This window comes from Octopus sinensis, linkage group LG4 (genome assembly GCF_006345805.1).
Source record: "Octopus sinensis linkage group LG4, ASM634580v1, whole genome shotgun sequence".
NCBI lineage: Eukaryota > Metazoa > Mollusca > Cephalopoda > Octopoda > Octopodidae > Octopus > Octopus sinensis.
In genome coordinates this window covers 12,916,975-12,923,167 of record NC_043000.1, presented here as the reverse complement: position 1 = coordinate 12,923,167, position 6,193 = coordinate 12,916,975, and positions in this window count along the sequence as shown.

The window sequence follows — 6,193 nt, the reverse complement described above, 5'->3', positions numbered from 1 at the left end:
AAGAAATCAACAAAAACCACCAACGCCAACGAAAGCAATAGCCACAACAACAGCAACAACAGCAAAAAATCTATCAAGACATAAACAACAGCAGCAGTGGAGGCGCAATGGCCCAGTGGTTAGGGCAGCGGACTCGCGGTCGTAAGAACGCAGTTTTGATTCCCGGTCCAGGTATTGTGAGTGTTTATTGAGCAAAAACGCCTAAGCTCCACGAGGCTCCGGCGGAGGGTGGTGGTGAACCCTGCAGTACTCTTTCACCACAACTTTCTATCACTCTTCTTTTCTACTTTTGCTACAAAGCAGAGGAACCATGGTGTAACCCACTATGGTGTGGTAAACTTTCAGACCCTAGTCTAGATTGCAAATCCTCTGTACCCCAGGATGGTTCAGCTCTCCACCCGTTAAAAGCCACCGTTTACGGAATGAGTATAATAACTGCGCAAGTGCAACCGCCAGTCTATCGTGTGTGATGGGTGGATCTTCAAGTTGCCACACGCATTCTTAGCTTAGAGTAGGCTCAAATTAGAGATTATTCTTCGTGGCTAATGGCGTGAGTCCTGATTGGAAGAAGAAGAAGAAGAAGAAGAAGAAGAAGAAGAAGACGACGACGACGACGACGATGGGGAGGATAATATAAATTATCCAAATGAGGGGTAGACCGCAAGCTACTTATACCTTGATTATATGAAGTTTACATTGCCGTTAGTACTTTCTACGCATTTCGATCGAATCCCCAACGAGTTAACATGGGATCTACCATCAACAATATAAACTTCATATAATCAAATTATCCTTGGCCTAAAGAGTAGCTTGTGATCTACCCCTCGTTTAGATAGCTGACTACTTCCGAGGATCCGTTAGCCTGGATTTTATCTGCTCCATTCCCTAACTTTTGGATGTTTATCCGCATATACAACAACCCTCGTTTGCTAACCGTGAACTATAAAATAAACTTTTTTCAGCTTATCTTACCTCGATATGGGGAAAATTCACAACCCTCTGCGCCAATAAACCATTGTTGATCCTGTAAGTTGTGTTTTTTTATATCTTCTACGGACTAACTTCCGGCACCTTGATCCTAGGATCTCGCCTATCTCTCTCTCTACACTCACACATATGATTGTGTGTGTGTGTGTGTGTGTGTGTGTGTGTTGTGTGTGTGTGGTGTGTGTGTGTTTGAAAACATGAGTAGAGATAGCTTATATATATACGTCTGGCTTCTTTCAGTTTCCGTCTACTAAATCCACTCACAAGGCTTTGGTCTGCCCGAAGCTATAGTAGAAGACACTTGCCCAAGGTTCCCGGAACCATGTGATTGGTAAGCACGCTACTTACCACACAGCCACTCCTGCTCCGTGTATGTATGTATATATATATATATACACACACACATAAATATGTGTAAATATATATATATATATATATATACTAGCAGTATCGCCCGGCGTTGCTCGGGTTTGTAAGGGAAATAACTATATAAGCATTTTTAGAGAGTTATAGCCAAAAAATAGCAAAAAAATGCATTAAAAATTGAAAAAAAATTAAGGTAATTTTTTTTTTAAATCGTTGACACATCGTAGATATTTTTAGAGAGTTACTTCCCTTATATAATAACGAAAAATATGCATTAAAATGGAAAAATATGATGGTAAATTTTTTTTAAATCGTAGACTCATCGTAGACGCGCGCTAATACCCAGAAGGGCTCGATATGAATCACGACTATAAGATACCCGCTTTTGGTTAAACTACACCGCAAAATGTGGGAGTAGTTACGAATCTAAATCGTAGGAGACAGACACACAACTTCACTCTTATATATAAAGATATAAGCCACGTAGTTATATACACATACTTTGTTATATACACATTCTTAAAAGAAAATGTTATTCTGAACACAACATTTACAAAGAATAAAATATTTTTTGGTTTTTCTTAACCCTTTCGTTACTATATTTCTGACCAAAATACACCCCTTATGTGTTTCAATTAATTTCTAACGTAATCATAAATTTAGTCTGGTTTCATTAAACAACTATAACTTTTTTATTATGAATATATTAATCTGATTTTTGGAAGATAATTTAGTGAAATGTTCTCAACCAATTCTATACTATAATTTTTGTCACAAAGTGACTCTAATTACAGGTAGATACAGGTAAATTCAACAATATATAAAATTATTAAAATTTTGTTCAAACATCGCTATAGAAAATGGGTTATTAGCTAATATTCAATTGGGTATACAACAAAATTTTACGATAGAATTTGTTATCTGGGTAACTTTCTAATACCCATAATAATATTTTGGCAAAATAGGCCTTAATTTCATTTAAGGTTGTGGGAAATAACAAACTATCGTTTCTTTCGCTTTGTTTAGGTTGAGATCAAATACCACACATGCTTTTTTTTTTCAGTCATAGAGTTAGATTTATGAAGGTCTTCAGTAGAAAATCCTTCGAATTCTGACTCGCTGCTTGATATAATGAAATTCGTATCCATTTTTTGTCAGAATTACAAATTTTGAAAACACAATAGGAACAAATTTCGGAAAAAAAATCTCCCATAATTCACGGAATTAAAATTACACTTCGATTTTTGTACAAAACTGTAGTTGAACTGTTTACGAAGTATAATACGTGTTTTCACGAATGTTCTAAAGAGATTTATTCTGATATTCTCATTTAAATATGAATAGGTAAATTCGGGCGGCTTGGTCACATTAACCAAATTTTTTTTCGGGCGGTTTGGTAACGAAAGGGTTAAACGGATGCATACATTTATTAATAACTATATATAAGTGTCGTCTGTTTATACATAAACACTGTTTCATACTGCAATTATATATACATATATCTATATATAATATTATATAATAAAATATATACAGAGTAAAATAAAAACCAATTTACCTTTTCTGTATTGTTATTCGACCGTCCGTGTGTCTTTGCAAATGTGTTGGAATGATAAGTGAGTTGTGTTTTGGCGCCTTTTTTTTACTAATAACAAACACACACGTGTTTGTATGTAGTTGTTTGAAACGTTTGTGTTTGCCACTCTCATATATGTATGTGTATGCGTGTGTGTGAGGAATGACACACACACTCACGCACGCACACATGTACATCAATGCTTTTATGAGCGTCATAGAGAGAAACAAATATTACATCGCCATCGCCATAGCCATCGCCATCGCCATAGCCATCGCCATAGCCATCGCCATAGCCATCGCCATCGCATTCTATTTTCTACCTGTCAACACACAGTGAATTAGTTTCAGTTTATTCATTGCCCACTGTGTGTGTGCGTTTGCGTGTGGTGTAAACCAGACTAAGAAAAGCATTTGACACACACACCAGAATGTGAGTTTTCTGTAAATTTTGCTTAATTGGAGTTTAAATTTTAAAAACTGGACCTGGCATGACGCGATGCATTGTACTCTTAAAAATGCTAGGTAAATTGTAATTGAAGAAATCCTATATTGTAGATTTGTATAACTCCCAAAGGGAGGCAGATAAAATCTGCCTTTTATAATAAGAGATATATTGACACATATTTATGTGTGTATGTATGTGTGTGCGGTTGTGTGTGTGTGTGTGTGTTTGAGTGTGTATGTATATTTCTTTGACTTTCTTCCTACCCCACTGATTTTGACAACCGGTGTTGGTTTGTTTACATCCCCGTAACTTCGCGGTTCAGTCAAAGAAACAAATAGAATATATATTCCCCCACAACCATCACCACCAAACTATAAAAAAAAAAAATGTACTGAGGGCAATTTGTTCGACTATAACTTTTCAAGGCAGTATCCCAGCACGGTCGCAGTCCAGTGACTGAAAAGAATAAAATAAAATAAAATAAAATAAAATAAAATAAAATAAAATAAAATAAAATAAAATAAAATAAAATAAAATAAAATGAAGATAAGGTGAGCGATCCTCACCCACTTTGCTTGAATAATTATAACGATTACAATTCAACATTCGGTGTTATATTTCCCTGAATTGTTGCCGTTCATATCGATTTTATTGTTGTAATATAGAGATAAGTTCTTAATTGTTTGTTCTATTAATAGTATAATGATGTACGTAAAACGTAAAGTGTACTAGCCATCTGAATGTGGCTAGCCACTGGGGGTGGGGTGTTACTGACGCTTTTAGCCCCAGGAGATCGACGTCTCCAGCTGGCCTTAGACACAATTTCAGTGCCCTTGTGTTATTTGCAAAGGGAGGTCATCCTCCCTCGAAAACCTAAGTGATACATACGGACTATAGTTTCAAGGTTTTTGCCTCTCGTCAACGCATGGTAAACACCGGTTTTCGATGAAGGAGACCTTTGCAAATAATATTTAACGTTTTTCCCAGCAACCACAGTCACTGATTTAGAAAAACTGTCTGAAAGCCCCACCCCCAGTGGCTAGCCACATTCAGATGGCTAGTACACTTTACGTTGTCGAGCGGTTACTGTTTATATCTCGTTCGGAGATTTATTAATGTACGTAAAGTTTGCGTGTAAAATCGTTGTATTTATCTTCAGATATATCATGTCGGTGTGTGTGTGTGTGTGCGTGTGTGTGTGTGTGTGTGTGTGTGTGTGTGTGTGCGTGTGTGTGTGTGTGTGTGTGTGTGTGCGTGCGTGTGTGCGTGTGTGCGTGTGTGTGTGTGTGCGTGAGTGTGTGTGTGTGTGTGCGTGTGTGCGTGTGTTTATCCCACAAAAATCCCTTGACAACCCATGCTGGTGTGCTTACGTCCCCGTAACTTAGCAGTTCGGGCCAAGAGACCGATTGAATAAGTACTAGGCTTACAAAGAATAAGTCCTGCGGGGGTCGATTTGCTCGACTTGAGGCGGTGCTCCAGCATGGCCGCAGTCAAATGACTGAAACAAGTAAAAGAATAAAAGAGTAAAAGAATATAAGAATATGGCACTGAGTAACAAAACGGCACCTTTACACAGTATGCTGCAACCCAGAAAGTGGAAGAACAACATGGCTTGTAACCTAGGTAAATATCTTGGATCATTCAAAAAAAAAAAAAACCTTACCAGTCGATATCCCATGGAATGGCTTCATAAGAAAGAAAAACGTTTAGGACAACATTTTAGCCTTGTAGCTGCCAATTCCTGTGCACTTGTGATTTTTCAGCTATTCGAAGCCAGAGACATCTTCTGACTAATGAATTCGTACTGGAGAACAACAAATCGTCTGAATTACTATGATTACTCTTTTAACTCTTTTACTTGTTTCAGTCATGTGGCTGCGGCCATGCTGGAGCACCGCCTTTAGTCGAGCAAATCGACCCCCGCAGGACTTATTCTTTGTAAGCCTAGTACTTATTCTATCGGTCTCCTTTTGCCGAACCGCTAAGTTACGGGGACGTAAACACACCAGCATCGGTTGTCAGGCGATGCTGGGGGCGGGGACAAACACAGACACACAAACATACACACACACACACACACACCACACACACACACACACACACACACACACATATATATATATATATATATATATATATATATACGACGGGCTTCTTTCAGTTACCGTCTACCAAATCCACTCACAAGGTTTTGGTCGGCCCGAGGCTATAATCGAAGACACTTGCCCAAGTTACAACGCAGTGGGACTGAACCCGGAACCATGTGGTTAGTAAGCAGGCTATTCACCACACAACCACTCCTAAGCCTATAGTATAAAGAAGCCCGACGAAATACCTATTTCTTTATTACCCACAAGGGGCTAAACACAGAGGGGACAAACAAGGACAGACATAGGTATTAAGTCGATTACATCGACCCCAGTGCGTAACTGGTACTTAATTTATCGACCCCGAAAGGATGAAAGGCAAAGTCGACCTCGGCGGAATTTTAACTCACAACCTAACGGCAGACGAAATACCGCTTGGCATTTCGCCCGGCGTGCTAACGATTCTGCCAGCTAGCCGCCTATTTGTTGCTTTTTATTTGGTTATATTTTGTGATCAGTAGATATTTGACACATGTGTTGCTTGCTATGTATATGCTGTCGGTAAAGAAAAACGAGAGATGTAGAGAGAGTGGTTGGTCATAGGGTTGTATGATTGACCACATGGTCATCAGTGAAACATTTTAATTTTAAAAAGTTGTGATAGCTGTAGACATGGTTATGTGGTTAAGAAGCGTGCTTCCGAACCGCATGGTATGGGGTTCAATCCTAC